This window comes from Narcine bancroftii, chromosome 2, assembly GCF_036971445.1.
Source record: "Narcine bancroftii isolate sNarBan1 chromosome 2, sNarBan1.hap1, whole genome shotgun sequence".
NCBI classification, from domain to species: Eukaryota; Metazoa; Chordata; class Chondrichthyes; order Torpediniformes; family Narcinidae; genus Narcine; species Narcine bancroftii.
The window spans coordinates 250462445-250481685 of NC_091470.1; positions in this window are offsets into that span (position 1 = coordinate 250462445).

A 19241-nucleotide genomic window follows, 5' to 3' on the forward strand; every position below is an offset into this window, starting at 1 on the left:
CAGTATGCAAGGTCAGGATCAAACCTGGGTACCTGGAGCATTGAGGCAGTGGCACTCAGTGTTGTGCCATTGGGCCACCCCGTTTCATTTATATTCTCCAAGCTCCGACCACTTTCAGGAACTGCCCTTTAGAGAAGGGTCAACTCTTCATGTTTTTTTTAAAAAAAACAAGCATGGAAAATGCTGAGAAATTGAGAGAATCAGAATTAAATTATAACAATGAGATACCAACTATGTTTAGTTGTGATGGTCAACACTGATATCTTATTTGACCTCATCATTGGAAGGAAAATTGCCATACAGCATAACATCCCACAAATAATTTCAATTCTTTTGTTTTTCCAAAAAAGTATCTTTATAATATAATTTTTCTAAAATTGGTACAAATCAATGACATTAAGTAAATATTTTAGTGTTTATTATTATTTATGAATTTGTCCTTTAGCAAGTGTTGTTCAGTTTTAAACTTTCTCAAGATCTCTGTGTGTAGCTGCACCAATATCTTTAAATTAACTGCCCTCCATGAACCAAAGAGGAGCAGAGTGGCAGGTGAAGGCCATTCAACCTCTTGAGCCTGTCCTATCTAACTCCTGAGTCCCATTTCGGCATCTACTGATTCCAATAGATTTCATTTAGCTGAGCCTTTGTTTCTTTTGCATTGCAAGTTATTTCTTTAAATTAATGAATGCAGTTAAAGTTTAAACTTCTGCCTGCAAACATCTGCAACATATCGGCATCAATTCACACTTCAGAAAGAGAGATCCAAATTTTCCTTATCCTCTGCATTGAGCATTATTTCCTCATTTTACTCCTCCAAGACCTGGATCTTGTCATGGACTCCTCTCCAGTTCTACAGTACAGAAACAGGCCCTTCACCCCATCTCGACAAGGCTGACCAAGCTGGTCCCATATGTCTGTATTCGGCCCATATTCCTCTAAACCTTTTCTCTCCATGTACCTGTATACATATATTTTGAACATAACAATTGTCCTCACTTGCTCTGGAAATGGTGGAGAGGTCAAAGATTTGATCAACCATGACACTACTCTCAGGCCAAGCAGGCTTAAGAACACATATTGCCTCCACTTATTCCATTTGTCATGTTATGAAATCAAGAGATTAGCTTCTGCCAATATTTCAAGGCACATGTTTCCATGGGATCAAGATGCAGCATTGTCTGGTTGATGGTTTGCTTATGAGGTTCCACCACTTCTGTGACATAAAAAAAAACATGACGGGCAGTTTGCTACAAAGGCCAAGCCAGGTAAGGATAACAAATTCCTCTCCCTGAAGACCATTAATGAATCAGAAATAGTTTTACCCATCCTCAACAGTTGATCCAGAAGATTCATAGTTATCCTCACTGGTACTGTACAAGCATTTTAATTCCACATTTATTTTTAATTTTCCAACTACTCTGGCTAGATTTGAACCTTTGGGCCTCAATCATCCATCCTGGCGTCCATTTCACTAATCAGTAATTTAACCACAGAATGCACTGTATCCTATAATTACTATATAATGTATTTGTTCAGCAGTGTTGATTGAGGAATAAATATTGGCCAGAACATTTTCCCGCTCTTCAAAATAGTCACAAGGATCTTTTGATTCCAGCTGAGAGAGCAGGCAAAATATCCATTTAATCTCCCATTGAAAGGATGATACTTTCAACAGTATTTCCACAAAACCACCTCAGCATCCCCTTTCGTTCACCATTCAAGGTACTGGAGGATGGCTTGTAAAAACTAACAGAAAGGTATTTTGTTTATTAAAGAACATACATTGTGCAAAGCAGCCTTTCTAGCAGGTTCTACAGTGTCACAGGCATATTGACAACACACTGGTTTCAGGGCACATTTCTTGAACTAATGCCAACTAGTATTACAAGGCATGAAATTGCATCAGTCTTGTCCTGAGAAATGGGATTGATTCAGGGATGAAAGTTACTTAGAACAAACAAAAAATTTGGCATGCCTAATGCTCATATCTAGTTTGGGAATAATCATAGCAGAACAGCCAGAGGACCTCATTTAAAAAAAAATTATTGGCGATAACTACAGAGTCGTGCAAATTGTGACTTGAAAATCTGACTAAGTTTGATGTAAAATAAGTTGTGTTTTGGCTGTCAATATTTCATGCCTTTTCATCAATGGGGTGATTTTTGCTTTTGGAAAATAGACACTTTCCTGCAAAGTAAATGTCTTTGGCTTTGATGCTGCTTCTTCATTCAGCTCACAAGGAGGGGGCCTGTTACCCTAACTCCCAACCTAACTGAGCTCAGAAAAGTCTGGAGAACAGGAGGTCAAACCCGTTTATGTTTATTTTCCATAAAGTGACTGAAATATTCATCTGGTTCATGTGGTCTGACCTATATGATGGCTTGATGCAATCTTGTTGGCATTTTTAGTTTATCTCCTAACAACATTCCTTCTCCAAGTAGAAGTTAAACTGCAGAAGGTTAAACATTGAACAGTGGTAAATGGTTAAAAAAAAATAGATTTCTCTTCATGCAACTTCTTTCATGGCATCTGGACAGTTAAATAAATGACTTCATGAGTAGTCATTATTGTACTATAGGAAATGTGGCGGCTAGATTCACTGCTCCCCCCCAAAAAACACGGAAACCTATGATCTGATGGGAAGGATTAATTTAAAGGGAACATTGGCAGAGCCACTTCCCTTGAGTACCAGACTAGAGTGTTGCCCAGGAGTTCACAGCTCTCTGCTCTGAAGTGGGACTCGAACATTAAACTCTCTGAAAGAGAGGTGGGAATGCCACCTATTGTGCCACATCCAACCCCTGTCCCTCTGTTTCCAGGTGCTTTCTAAGTAATTAAATCTCCAATATTGCTAATAATGCCCTCCAGTAGCCTACCCATGAATAGTTCAACTTGCATTCAGAACTTGCTGAATATGATTTACTGTTTTTTTTTTAAACTGGAACTTCTAGTCCACGGAAACTATCCTGAGCCTCAGAAAATGCGAAAAGTGTAACCCACCTCCCCCACCCCCACCGTAGGTGTTTTTATGGAGGGTGCCATTTCGAGGCCAACTCCATCGCAGAGAAAAAGCTGTGCTTTTTATAGAGAAGGCCTAAAAGCCTGCTCCGGCATCGCTTTCATGAAGAGCGGTACCTCATTGTGCCCTCAGAAAATGGCGACCATAGAGCAGGTACTGTAAATTGTAAGACTGATGATAAGAATTTGCCTCCAATGCGTTCCCGGCTGTGCATGCAGTCGGGGTTTTTAAATTCATGGTCCTGTATCTCAGGCTGATAATGTTGTTGTAACATCATCAGCCCGCCCCTAGCCAGCCGCTTTCAACAGCAGCACATTTAAGGGGTGAGGTTGAGCACTCCACTCCACTTGTCTGACCAGCCATGAGGAAGGATCGGATTTGGCGCCTTGGAGCTGTGCGCAGAGGATTTATGGAGGCAGTTTCAGTGACGTGAGGGTGGAGAATATCTGCCTTTACAGTCGCAACTTTTTTTCTCTATAAGAGGGGCCTTACAATTCAAATAATCTTCCTCTATTTCTCTTATGACCCAGGACCAACAGCTACAATGATCAGCAAATCAATTTGCAATGAGAGCCCTCAAATCTGTGTCCATTTCTGCACATTCAAAGTTGATATCACTTCTATGTAACTGTACTGATAAATGAACAACATCTTCGGTAGGGAAGATTGGCACACAGTTACCATTTAATTCCTCAAAGACATCTGACTTTCTCATCCAACCACTACAATCCTTAGCAGCTTATGCTTGTTTTCTTGAGCTTACTAGTATGATAACGTGCCAAGGTTGGGCATAATGAGGATCGCAGGATCCTATGACCTGTAAGCCCCTCTACCAATGTAATGGGAGACAAAGTGTTTGTCACCAAATGTGAAAGAGTGTATGGAGTTTATAACCGTGAATGACCAGTGAGGGTAGTGGACACAAGGGATTAGGTGCTGAGTTTGTGACAGGATAACTGATGACAATAAGCTTGAGAGAAGCTCCAGCTCACCCAATGGCAACGCAGAGTCAAACAGAGCTGACTATTGTGGATTTCCACATGGTACTGATGGATTATACCAGTGAGGAATTATTGTCGACAAGGAAGAGGTCTGGAGAGGGCACCCTCACCAACAAAGTATAGCTGTTCCTCATGTGAGTATGAGGTGAAGGATGGACAGGCAAATGAGACTGGCCCAGAATCAACTTGGTCAGCAGGGATGAGCTGGGCTATAGATGGTGTGTGGCCTGCTGAGTTTCTCCAGTACTTTTGTATATTGCACGACCATTGGTCTAGGACTTTGGCTGCTTAAATACATATCTATGGTTATTGCAGGCAGCAGAGGTTTCAGCTATGAAGTTTAATCACCAATTTCTCCACAATCATTTACAGGAAAGCCTGTAACTAAAAGTCCCAAAATCTAATAAAATGCTATTTTGCTTTGAATTATTTTTCTCCACGATTTGGGCATAAATTTGATCAGTAAGTATGTTAAAAAAATTAGAATAAAAAACGCTTTGAAGCATATCAATTGAAGCTGGTGTGAACGTTATCAATTGATCTATGAATTATCCAAACCTGTTCTGGGTACTTGACCAACACATTTTCTCATGAATCATACATATTAATGATGACCACAGTTCATGGAGGTTGGAAGGACCATAGCTATTTTCATCACCTTAGGCTGAAAGAGTTGTTCATAAGCTATGGAGCAGTTCATTGAAGCAGATAATGGATTAAGTCCCCAACAGCAAGAAATCACTGTAAAGTTATCACGATTATTCATATGGCATCATAAACCACTAATTAACAGCATAACTATGTCATCGATCAGCTAGACATTTAACCCTATGAGTCCCACCAGCAAACCTTGCCCTTCCCAACTATATTCCCCACCTCTCTTGAAAACAACAAGCCTGTTGGCTAAATTATCTTTTGTATATTCATTTACAATCCAAGTCATACAGTCAAGGTTAACCTTTCGTTCCCATTCCTGGTTGTCCATGAGGTATTGGTGGTGACACATCTCCTTCCACTGCTTCACTCCCTCAGATGGCATGGTTGGAGATGGAGTTCCAGGAATTTGACCCAGAAATGATGAAGGAACAGCAATCTCCTTCTTTGGCAGAATGGTGGGAGATATATAGGACCTGTGGGTGGTGCTTCATGGATTCAGGAACGTGGTGTTAAACTAGCCTGTGAGAAACCACAGAGCATTTCATTGAAATTGCACTGGGTGATGATAGTCCTGTAAATGAAAGTTTAGGGTGTTAGATTGGGGTGCCAATCAAGTGGGTGCCTTCGTCCTGGATGGCATTGAGCTTCCCGTGTTGTTGTAGCTGCATTCGTACTATACAGCACAGTGTATTTCATTGCACTCCTGCCTTGGGCCTCGAGAAGATGAAGTTGTCGAGAGTCAAAAGTTGAGTCACTCACCACAGTATATCCAACATTTAACCCACCGTAACTGCAAGAGTATTTATACAATGAGTTCATTCAGGTTTCTGGCTTTTGGTAACACTAAAGTTAAAGTGATAATAACTAATAATGAGTTTATCCTATGCATTGGACAATGTACAGATGTACTTACTGCAGCTGAGTGGGTTCTTTATATTAAAAAAATACAAAGATAATTTAAAAGAACAAATAAAATAGTATACTTTATTAAATTAAATAGTCATTGAATACAGAAAAAAAATATAATAGATATTCAGTTATGCAAATGCAAACATGGTGACAGCAATAGTGCAGACAGCCCTTTTGTGATGTTGGAGCAATCCCTGATTAAGGTAACATGGGGAGGATCAAGAGTCTGATAGCTGTTGGAAAGAAATTGTTCTTGAATATAGAGGTGCTGGTTTTCCGGCATCTGCAGCTTCTGCCTGAAGAGGTTGTGACCAAGGTGATCGCGGTCCTTTACGATATTAGGTGTTTTCGTGAGACAACAGCTCCTATACATGCATTCATCAGATGGGAGGTTGGAGCCTGTGATGGGCCTGGCTATGTTTGTTACCTTCTGGACCCTTCTGTGGTCCTGAGCAGTCGAATTCCCAAACCAGATTATGATGTGACTAGTCAGTGTACTTTCTACAGTGCACCTATAGAAGTTTGATAGAGTAGTTAACAACATGTCATTCTCCTCAGACACCTTGGAAAGTTGTTGATGGTGAGGAACTCAGCAATGGTAGTTCAATTATATATCATATCAAGGGTAGGAGGTTAGACTCGCTCTTGTTGGAGATGGGCATTACTTGCCATTTTTCTAGCACAAATGTTATTGCCACCTAGAAGCCCTTGGATGAATGTACCGTAAATTTTTCTTCATGCAGGCCCGGATTACTTCATTTGTCAGGGAGCTACAAATGAAATTGAACTTCCAGCAATTATCACTGGATTTTTGACCTTACGATGAACGTGTGTAAATCTAGTCACCACACTGTGGGAAGATAATGATTGCTCTGGAGTGAGTGCAAAGGGGATTCACCAGAATGATACCTGGATTGGAGGACTTTAGTTATGCTCAAATATTATTCAGGCTAGTCTTGTTTTCCCAGGAGCAAAGGAAGCTGAGGGGTGACCTGATAGAAGTATATAAAACTATGCAAGGTATAGATAGGTTAGATGATCAAAATCCTTTTCCTATGGTAGGGATATCAAAAACAAAAGCATGTAGATTTATGGTTTTTAAAAAAAAAGCAAGGAGTTTTAAGGGGTCATTTTTTAACAGAGTGGTTGATATCTGGAACTCACTGCCCAAGGAGGTGGTGGAATCAAATACAATTATGACATTAACGAAGCAGTTAGACCGACAATTAAATAGGCAAGGTATATGAGGATATGGTCCTAATGCAGACAAAAAGGTAAGCCTGGACATGATGGGCCCATGGGCCCATTTCTTTGCTGTATGATGCTATGAAGATCATTTATAAAACATCTGACAGTGTTTGGGTGTCAAGCTTCTTGATTGTCATTGGGGTTGCGTTCATCCAGGCTTGAAGTGAATTGTAGGACTTTTGCCTTTGAGCTGTTGGAAAGGCTTAGTGAACCTGTACATTCCACCAGTGTGGAAAACAGACTAATCTTCATACAGGAACCAAAGTAATCTTGTAGAAGTTACTAAATCCTACAATAAGCAAAGAATCAATGATGTTAGCTGAGCAAAACACATTGTGTCCTTAGTTTATTCAGTGAGCCTTTTTTAGAGTCTGCACTCACTAATCAAAGCCTGCATCGGCCATTGGCTGCATCTTGCACCTGACCTTGAGGTCATCCTTGTTCTCCATTGGTTGGCTTGTACAGGCTTTTCTGGACACACGAGCAAGGCCTCTAGTGAGTCATCAATGGGGATAGTTTTTATACAATCTGATCATTTGGAATCTGCAGGTGTCATTTATTTCATCCAGTGCTCCCGTTGAGGCATTCTGTACATTGATAAGCCTGTACGCAGATTGGGAGATCATTTTGTTGAGCACCTTCGCTCTGTCTGCTGCAATAGCAACAGCCTCTAAGTGGCCAACCATATCAATTCTACACACCATTCCCATACTAATATAACTATCCATGGCCTTGTGCTCTGCCATACCGAGGCCACCTGCAAATTGGAGGAGCAACATCAAATATTCCATCTGAGCACTCTCCAACCAGACGGCATTCACATCAACCTCCAACTTCGATTAGCCCCTCCCCTAAGTCTCTCTCTTTCCCAATTCTTTGTCTCCTTTCCTCCAGCTCTCCACCCCCTCCTATCAGAAAGCTATCAACTCCCAATCACTTCTCAACATTTTTCTCTTCTCCCCTCCACCTATGACCTCTTATCTGTTAGTCTGTACTCCTCCCACTGTCCCTTCCTCCTTCCTCTCCTCTCCTCCTCCTCCTCCTTCCACCACCCCGCCTGGCCCAGTGCCCCAACCATTTTATTCAGGTGCCTGCTTGTTTTTGCTCCTACCTTGATGAAGGGCTCAGACCCTAAACCCATGGATGCTGCATGAGCTGCTGAGTTTCTCCAGCACATTCGTGTATTGCTTTCGACCCCAGGATTTGCAGTCTTCCTTATTGAACATATTTGCCCTTTCTGTGGAAGGCACTGAAATTATCTGAAATAAAATGAAAATATTTTTGCATCTCATTCAAACTGTACTAACTTGAGCAGATTGCATTTCCTAACAATTAGAATCTGTCAGTTAAATCATCATTTCCAAAATAGATTCATCAGGAGGGCAAGGAAATAATTGATCTGCAAACATCACCTCTGGCTTTAATTCATGGTTAACATCAATAGAAATAATTATGGCATTAATGACATTGTTGTGAAAGGCATTTGTGATTTTTTTTATCCTTCAATTATAAATATTCCTTTAAGATTTCTAAAAGAAAACAAATAATGATAACACAATGCATAAACTACAGAAGCTTTGCAACTGCAGAACATTTTCAATGGCCACTTCTGGATTATTTTCTATATTTCTTCATTCATTGTAAAGAACAGAAAAACACAGGCCTACCATTACAGAAAAAGTGTTGTTTGATTGAACCATTACTCAGTGTTTCAGTCATTTAACAAGATAACTTTGCAACAATAATCCAAGTGATAAGTACATAGTGAAACCATGGAGCCACTAAATTTTTAGCAAGAAGGAGAGATGAACAAACTTCAAATAACCAACAACACACACATTTGAGGAAGAAGCCTGTGGACTCTGACCTATAAAAATGAAGAGACAACAGTCCTTGGTCGTATTTTAAACATTTTCAATCCATTTTATCCATATTTATCAGTGACCATATAAACAGGTTAATATCAGCATTATATTTCCTGTGATCCTAATTTCCAAATTTGCTTTCTCTTTGGAAATTCTCAAGTTTTATATCAGTCCTGATTGTCATTAATACATAGCTAACTAAACATTCATATGTGCCATAAAACACAAATGTCTGGAGGTCTGGAAATCCAAGTGTTTAATGCATGTTCAAAGTCACATTAAATACAACTCAACTCACTTGTAAATGTAATAGGAATATCTGAACAAACAAAAGCCCATCTGGGATCAGAAACTAGTTTTCACTGCTCTGTAATATTTGCATCAACATTTGCCTGATGCAGCATTTCACCGCAAAAGTTATTCTTCAATTTTTTTTCCTGATGACTCGTCTTTCAATAGCAGTGTGCTGCCAAAGCTGCAACGTGTATTTTCTGTTTTGTCTTCAGACTGAATGGTATTTACAATATCTACTGAAGCATCACACCATACCAGTTCTCACAGGGCAAAGTGTGTATGTTTGTTTTCTCTGCTACTGAGCAGTGCTTTTTCTCATTGCCCTCTTAGCAACACTAAGGAGGAAAGCATTGCTAATTGTATGAAACTCATCTTGTTTAATTGCTAAGAGAATAGAAAAACAGATAATATATCAACACTTTGAAACCAGTTTCTGATTGGGACATATCTTTTAAAAGCAACAATCATTGTTTTAATGTATTTTATATTTTTGGTGATTTGATTTTGCTTGTCTACAAATCACATCAATTTCATTTATAATGGAGAAACATAAAAACATATACATTAAGACTGTTTTGTAGCAGTGATTTTTTTTGTAAATTAACTCTTGATAGAAAATGTAATCCATAGATAGCTTCTTACCACCACAAAATCTTACTTATTAACTAATGTTCCTTTGTTTTTCCTAATCAAAACAAATCCAATTTCTGACCTTTGCAACATAAATATACTTTATTACTCATAGAACAAATAATTGAAATGTAACTTTGCATTCAATGTAATCACAGTTTAAAAACGTAGATTAAATGTTATTTCCGGTGTATCAAGATGACCTCATTCCAGAGTCATGTAGTCTATTATTAAGCCTAGCCATGTGTTTTAGTCTATTTGTCAAATGTTCAACTGAAACAGTCTTTCATTATATTATTCTATAATTTAAAGCTGCTTCTCAATAATTCCAGACAAATTTTGTTTTCAATGTGATTTGCTTTCAATCACCAGCTTAGTAGCCATTGAAAACATCACGCACATAAAAGATTACAAACAATAAAAGCCTGTTATTTCAACCAAACTACATTTATGTAGCACCAAGAAGACAAAAACAATATGCTATGTTGCTTCATGCAAGTGTCAAGCTACATTAGAAGGTTATTAGGGAGAGGTTCAAAAGCATGTCATAAATAGAAGTGGGGAGAGGTAGGTGTTTATGGGTGGAAATTCAGGCAATGGGGGCAAGAGTTATTACTCCCATGATAGGAGGACTTGGAGTGATAACTCACACCACTCCCCAACAATAAATATCCAACAAAATGGAAAGAGCAGTAAATTTTTCTGGAGGCACTTCTCAGCAAAGGGTGACATCAAAAATAAAATTCACCACAGTCTACCATGCATCAGGGATTTTTCTGGTCATCTGCAAACAGAACAACCTAGGAGCTGGAGTAGGCCACTTGGCCCATCAAACCTGCCCTCCCATTTAATATGATCGTAGTTGATCTGCCTGGGCCTTATCTCCTCTTCTTTTCAAAAGGAAAAGATCACAGTTCCAAATGAGGACAAAACTCATGGTCTACCATGCAGTGGTTATCTCCATATTTCTGTCTACTTCTGCACTATGAACTATACGCAGCAGGTCCCTCAAAGAACTGGAGATGTCCCACCAACAGTATCCCTGTCAAATCTTCAATGCTACTGAAGAGCAAGGTATGGGTGAAGGAGAAGACAAACATATCAGAAGAGGTGATCTAGCTAAAATGAGACAGAACAATGTTGAATCAACTGAGACTGCCACCCTAACCAATACAATAGAACAAGCCAATTGAAGCTGAATTGTGTGGTCAACCACAGCAACTCCTATCTGAACACTGGCATGTGTGATATCTATCACGTTCACAATTTGTTAAAGACAAAAAAGGTAGAGTCCAAAAACAATATATTTCTGATAGTTTAACTCTGAAATGAAACCGAAAACAATGGAAATCCTCAGCAGGTTGGGCTGCATATGAACAATGTTAATGGGCTAGGTCACATTAACTGGAAATGCAATGGTCTCGCAAAGAAGAACTGATTCTGCCTATGGTGGATCGTTTTTGAATGTGGAAGTACAGACCAGACTGCCCTTGTTCTTCCCTGAAGACTTGGTGTTTTGCATAACAGCTGGGGCATCAGAACCTTAAATGAATGGTGCTCAGCTACATTTTGGGGTGTTTTTTTTTAATGTATTCCATTGTGTTTTAATGCTTTTAAGCCAATTTTAATTCACTTTTCAGCTATCTAAATATTTTAATTTACCATTTTTTTTATTTTGCATTATATCTGTTCTTAAATGTTGCTAATGATCAGAAACATTTAAAACCTTTGGCCTCAGGCTTTAGAAACAAGGCCTGATGGTCTTCAGGAGTTGCTAAGCTGCAATAGACTTGTCTGAACACAGGGTAATGAACCAGTTCAAGCACAATCTTCCCTCATGATTGACACTGTTGGTCTTCCATCAGAACTCACCAATGGAGAGCAGTTGCTCAGGGCTAGAGTACCCCAGCAAATTTTCCATGTCTGCCTATGGAAAACTGAGCCAAATACTTACCTGTATGTTCACAACAAGTTTTACTCCTTTTTCTGGTACTGACATGTGCAAATGTCTAATTACAGTTTATCATGAATTTTATTCCAGGCGCTGCGGATTTTGAGATGCAGGCAAATTTCACCTGACATGCCACGTTCTAATTTCAATAATGAAGTGCAAAGATTTTGATTTTTTTCATTTTTGTTCTTCAACACATTTCTCCAAAGCTCAGAATGTGATGAACAGCACTGAAATGCATGCATTTCTTTGTAGATTTGTGCACAATATTCTTTATATTTTATCTGCATTCCTTACGTCTGCAAACAATGGGCAAAATCTGTCAGTAATCTCTGATCACAATGAAGATAAACAAGGTATTCATTCCATTTACAGAGATTAAGGTCCACAAAAAAAGTGGTTTTAAATTAGCTGTTACAAAATCACTATTCGTAGCATTGGTTCAAAAGTACAAGTATCATAAATATGAGTTTGATGTAAATATAACTTCCAAACTACCCCAACAGCTCTCTCCCTCCAATAACACACACACTGCTAACGGCTGTGTGTACCATCTACAATAGGTACATGTAGTGTAATTAAATGCCTGGCATACCTTAACACCATGTCCCAAATCCACAAATGACAGTTTTACCATGGTAGAAAGACAAACATCTGACTGTCCACCTTATCTATGCCTCTCATTGTTTTATAAATTTCTATCTGGTCTCCCCTCAGCCTCTGGCAACTTTTACTGAATGTTTCAGGGGGGCGGGGGGGGCAATATACTGGTTGCACTGAAACGCCCTTTGCCCACCAACAGAGACCTTGACATCTCTTCTCTGGCTCCATCCAGCAGTTGGATGCTGTGGTAGCTTCAAGATTGTGAATGATGCTCACCTCTCATAAACTCAGGGAAAAATACACCAGTTAATCTGATAGTCTGAACCAAGAAGCTCAGGATTCTTGAAGTCTTGCACAGACCCAATTTATAATTTCACTCATCAGTGAAGTTAATGCCACAGAGGATACATAGATTCAGGCCATTCAGCCCTTCTCCTGCCAACAGTTGCTGAAACTTGTACATGGATAGGAAAGGTGTAGAAGGATACGGGGCAAATGCAGGTAAATAAGACTGGCTTTGGTAGACAATTGAGTTTCCATGGATGGTTTGGGCTGAAGAGCCTGCTTACATGCTATAAAACTCAATTATTCTGACTCTATTGCAACAATGACTTGAATTTATATTGCTCCCTAAAGTCATAGTCGAGGCCCTTCAGCAAGATTGTTACTAAACAGAAGCTTGTCTCTGCAACATTGGGTAGGTAGAGAGACACACAGATTTCCAGAGCTTGGGGCCAGGCAGTTTGCAAGAAGTTGAAGGAATTTGAAAATACGTCTGGGTATTTTAAGACTTAATAACAGGTGCTTGCGTGGGCCCAATGGATGAATGTAATTTGTATTGAATGAAGATATGGTCATCTCCCAATGCATTTACCTTTCCTGAACCTTTCTGGATAGTTGCAAAATGTGCTCAACTTCACTTGTCAATTGTTGGTACTGTTCTGTGCACCATCTTTTACTGGTCATTGTTAGATTGTGGAAATGTGTGTTTGAAGGCCAAGTCCTCAAACCTGACACAAAATGGTCCACTGAGCTGCAGAGAACTTTGTCCTTCTGCATGCTTCTTAGACCTGGACTGCCTACAGCAGTCCTAATGCCTCAAGGCATCTGAAAAATTCTACCAGTGAATTCCTTGCAAAATCTTCCAAATCTACAAGCAGGATAAGTAAACCAATCCCAAACTGCAGCCATTATTACACTGAGTTAACACCACTGAGGAGATCACATCATAGGTATCATGCCTGATACCTATCTCCAGAAGAAAAACTTTCTATCCTCAGTTTTGTCAATGGGAGTGCTTAGCAGGCAAATGGAGAAAAAGATTTGTGCACCTGCTGAAAGTAGGGAAGGACCATTTGGGATGACACTGAGAGCATGGTGCTTAGCATCAGGGGCACACATACATAGCAGAAAGAGTGCACCATGTCACAAAACACCCAGCCATTGATCCCAACAGGCATTTCCTGCCCCAGCTGTGAATCCCATGTTGATCTCTTCAGGTATCCCTAAATGTAGAGAAATGTGGCATCATGGAGTCACAGAGCCATAGACCAGGGAAGCTGGCCCTTTGGTGATCAGAGACAACACATCCAAGGTGATCAGACTGTCAACCTAAATTAGACTCATCTCCCAGCACTTGGTCTATAATCTTTCTACTTCCTTCCTCTCTGTTTACCTGTTCAAACATCTATTTTAAATGTCATAATTGTACATTCTACCACTTCTTCTGACAGCTCATTCCATGCATGCACCACCAGGTGAATGATAAAATTTCCCCTTAGGCTCCTTTTAACTCTTTGCCCCACACCTTAAAGTTATGCCCTTTAGCTTTTGACTCTCCTACCCTGGAAGTAAGACAGTCACCATTCACCTTATCTATACCTTCTCATGATTTTATCAAATGCTGTAAGATCACTCCTCAGCCTTCTCTGCTCCACAGAAAAGTTCAGCCTCTGCTCATCACATCCTGTGAGTCCTTATTGCACCTTGTCCAGTTTAATGACATCTGGCCTCCTGCAGCATGACCAGAACTACACACAGTTTTTCAAATACCATTTTTGATCCTGTTCACAAAGAACATTTTGAGTAGTGTGCTGAATTGGTGAATGCAATTTGTCTGGAAGGTTCACCCACTCATGGTTCAGTCAGCAGTGAATCCAGCAGAAAAGCATGGGAGAGGATGCTCCTCTTCCTATCAAGCTCTCAGCCATATGCTTGGAGCCGTGGCACCATTCATTCCCTTCATATCTTCTCGCAGCATAAAAGGTCAATCAGCCCATCAAGGCCATGCTGCCTCATAGATTGATCTCCATCTCCAATTCCCTACTCTCTCTCATATCCCTATCAGCTCACACCTTGATTCATCTTCCACCCATCTTGCTAGAGCTAACAAAACATCCAAGCAAAATTTATTTTGAACATGGAAGGAAGCTGGAGCATCAGGTGAAAACCTGGTTGGACATAAAGACCTGCAAATGCCACGCAGAGAACATCCAAAGTCAATGGCACTGCCAGTGGAAAATTGTAAGCCCTTACTTTATATCATTGTAATTCTTTTCATGTTTCTTAATTATTTGTCAGTGTTGTGTATTTAATAAATGTATCCATTTTAACTTTTGTTTTAATTATCTAGGACTGAATTGTTTGAAACATGTCTCACTGTTGGGGTTGTTTTCCATGAGAGCTTGCTCTACCTCTCAGCTATGGCACATTGGTTGATCTAGAAACAAAGTACCGGCAGACAGATATCAGAAGTGATGAGTCCAGGCTACATTTGATGTCCAGCACAAGCTATCACTTCAGAACTGTGGCCATCAAACAGCCTATCAAGGTCATGCGAGGTCATAGAATAACGTTTTGGGGGTATATGCTCAATCAGTTGTCTCCCCAGTTGTGGAAAAGTCTCAAGTTTCTATTTTGGTCTCAGGACATATTGAATCCAGATAGATGAAAGCTAATCTCACTCCCAGGGATCTTCCAAAGATAATGATTAGCATGGTATTGCAAAATAGAACATTTTAGCAGAATCTAGACAGGCACTTTAATAGCCATAAATATATAAATATATATATATATATATATATATATATATATATATATATGTATATATGGAGAAAAGACATGAGTAAATTAAAAGCAATCCTTGAATTCATTCTTTTTTATTTTATTTAAAGGTTTACATTATTAGTTCAATTAATTTCAAATAATATCAATTCATAATTTTGTTGATGGTTGGGTGGGTTTGGGGAATGGATGCTTCACTAATCATCAAGGTTGACCTAAATTGGCTGTTTCCTTTTTCCTTTGGCACAGGCTGGCAAAACAATCAAATCTTGGCATGGGTGACTAAAGTCAGTTGCCCATACCATGTAACTGAAGGGAATCCAGTCAGCCAGAGAGGGAAGCCCAGTTCTCTGAGAGCCAGTGATGGAAGCCATGATTCACTACAAATGCCTCCTCGCAGAGTGACAGATAACTAACAAAAGGGATCATTAATGTCAAAGTCACAAGAGAACAAGACAAGTTGATGCCGTAAAAATACCCTGTATTGTTCAAAAAGAACAACGCAGAGCATTGATTAATTTGTGTTTATCAGGTTAAATAATTTAAGAATGTATGGTTGTTGAATAATAAAGCAGATCTTCGTCTAAAATAGCACCAGATCAGCCAACTGGAGCAACACCATCCTTGTAGGAAAATTCTCACATAGGCAACATTGGGCTAAACCTGCAATAAGGGCAAAGATCCATGGTGAGAGAAATCAGCTGCTGGGAGATAAAAAGCAAGCAAAACTCAACAGAAGAGTCAAATGATTATTTTTCTCTCAGCAATGGCCGTGAAACAACAAGTAAGAAACTCAGACCAAGAAGATCCCAAATTCAATTAGTCATTGGGCTGAGTTAAAGTATTTTTATAGGAATAGTCAGTAAACAGTTCCATTGGTCAAAGAAACCAGCCTGTCCCTGCCATCTTCACAATTCCATGAATTTGGGACAGAACACAATCTTAGCTATGGTGTGTGCTGTGGCCAAAATATGAAGCACCCTACTCAATCTACCAAAGAATAGCCACTGACCAGAATGAAGAGAATCTCAGCACAGCAGGATTCAGTACCTGCAAAATCAATTCAATTTTTCATTGAAACATGATGTAGTGAAAAACTTTGTTTTGTGTGCTATCCAGTCAAGTTAACCTGTCCTTGAGTTCAATAGTGAATGCAAAATAAAACAAAAATGCAGAGTGTAGAGTTGCTGAGAAAAACAGTTAAAAACATTGCAAGGGCAACATAATTTTACTGATGGTAGGTTCATTCAATTGACTAATAACAGAGGGAAAGAAATTGTCCTTCAATCTGGTGATGCATGGAGAAAACTCGGTTCTGAAATAAAAACAATTGGAAATTGGAAACACCCAGCAGTTGAGTTTTCCACCTGCTACTGATGGACATACAATGTGGGTATGGTCGCTGACAAGCTCAACTGAAAAGGTATGTTATGGTTATGAGATTGTGTGTGATGTGAGGCAGCATGGATACGCTGCTCAAAGACTAGTGACCCCAGTTTAAAGCAAGAGGAAAACAAAGACATTTTTTCAATCAAAATCACCCATTTAATTAAATGTGACTGGTTTTGCATCAACTAAGTTTATGGTGACAAATAGAAACTTAATCATTAACATTGTTCATTCATTCAGAACTTCTTTCTTACTATTTTGATGTGTGAGCTTAATACTAAAACTGTTCAGTGATGTCATAAATTGTGTTCTTTAATGGTCTTTTCAATTCAATAATTTTGATTAATTTCAGCTTTTCACTTTATTGAATGTAGAAGAAAACCCAAACCAATTGAGTATGTTAAGGTCATTGATAATCTGAAAATATGAAAGAGGAGCAACATTAAAATTAGTTGTTGTTACTTGCTTGAGGTTCATCGTAATAAAATAAAAGTAAATTTCTCTTACTGTGAAGTATTAATCTGCAAATTAATACCTCTAGTCAGAAGAACAAAATTACAAATCCAAACCTTTGATTGTTAAAGAATGTAGATCTAATCAAATGACTTTCACATGCTAAGGATGTGATTGGCACAGTACTTTTCTGCGGGAGGTGGAATTATAATATCCAGTTCCTTAAATATTAAGTTTAAATTGTGTTTCCTTATGAGCCAGATTCAATTTTATTCTTGTTTGCTTGTTACACAGTTGATTGCATTCATGCTTTATCTTGTAATAGCATTTATTTAAAACTCATCTACCCCCTAGGCTTGGTCTTATTTTGTGTTTTTTTTTGTAAATCTTAGTATTAAGCACAGATGATTACCTTGAGTGAAGTGCATTGTTACAAGCTTTAACACATGTACACCTCAGAACATTCTTGCCATTTAAGCAGTTTAATGTAATCCACTGCGTCAGAAAAGGCATATGCAATGCTTTGACTAATTGCCTTTTAAGTATTTAAAGACTTCTGTCTGATTGTACGCCTCAAAGACCAAAAAAAGCAAAATATAACAATAATGCGACAAAACATTTTTCTTTACATGTTCAGATTCTGGACACATGACGATAATTTAGCAGCATTTTCAGTTCTCATGCCTGCATCTGTTTCTCTTCTTTACAAACCCATCTCTTTTTTTTAACTTTGCCAATTTTTTTCAATCCTTTTCTTCCAGCATCTTCTATTGTTATTCACCTTATTTCCTGCTTGAAGTAATCCTGACACACTGAACATCATCTGAAACTGCAAACGACAGAATGCAATAAACTAGAGAATAGCAGTAATCTGAGGAAAGTTCTACATTCACTGTTGCTGCTAACCCTCTGTCTTCTTATCCTACATAGAAAATAAAAAAATCAATACTGCCTCACAAGCCCTGATAAAAGTGGTGGACAAGTCAAGCAGGCATGCTGGATATAGTAAATTAAAGTGATCAAAATTTTCCAGTTGATTCAGCCTACAGCCTACATAAACTAACAACCCTGTCAACCCACTGCCTGTCATGTCAGAAGCTTTCTTTTTAATCTAGGTTTGGATCCTTCTTCCTGATTTCATGATGTCTAAAAATAAAACAATCATGTATATCAGTGAGTCCACCTTATTTGCTGCATTTTTCAAACAAACAAAAAATCATTGCAAGATTGTGCTTTGGAAAGTTATTTAAATGGGAAGAGAGGTCACAGACTTTTTCCTCGGTGGGGAAAAAATGGTAAACAAAGGATAAAATTTCCAGTGGAAAATGCAGCCGACAAAAAAAAAATTTTTTTTCACTGTGGAGAGCTACAAAAGCAAAGTTATCTCAAATTTTGGAGCAATTGTTTGATGCTCCCACATTTCAAGACACAAATCTCTTGTTATCAAAGCTAAAATGCATGAGAAATTCATAATGTCATTTTCTTCTCAGTAAAATGCTCCTTTTATTAAAATACAATGAAGTGCAAAATATATTAAGGAGTTAACAGAAATTTTATTATAAGGCCACTCTTTGAAAGAAAATATTACAAACAGATGTATTGCTTGGTCTGTGTTTCTCCAGATGCTTCTAAATTCTATTTGCCTTTTAGAATGTAAGTGGATTAGCCTTCTATTTCTGATGCATTTTTTTAGTATTCACCAATAAATCCAGTTAGAAATTAACTGGATCTCAGGGGATGTCATATGCAGTATCTCTAAATACTTAAATGTTGACAGTTGTCTTAAAAATTCACATTGACCAATATTTTTTAAATAGGCATTTTTTTTTATTTAAAGACTTTAATAGGAACAGCACCCCACCAATTAAAAAATAGTCTTCTTTTCAAGGATATGTCCACATGTCAATGAATTTTTTTCCTTTACAGAGAGGAAGCAGGGCAAGGTTAAAATCTCAGGTCTGACTTTATCTTAGTAAAATCTGCAGATAATTTTGCCAAATTTAAATTTGTTTACTATCACAAAAATTACTTGCACAATTATTTGCAGAATAATTTCTTCATGGACAGACCTTTATGTTTAAAAATATCTGTGAAAAACCTTTAAAAAGTTTAAAATGAAAATGAATACTGATATTTATTAAAGCCTATTGTATTTTTCT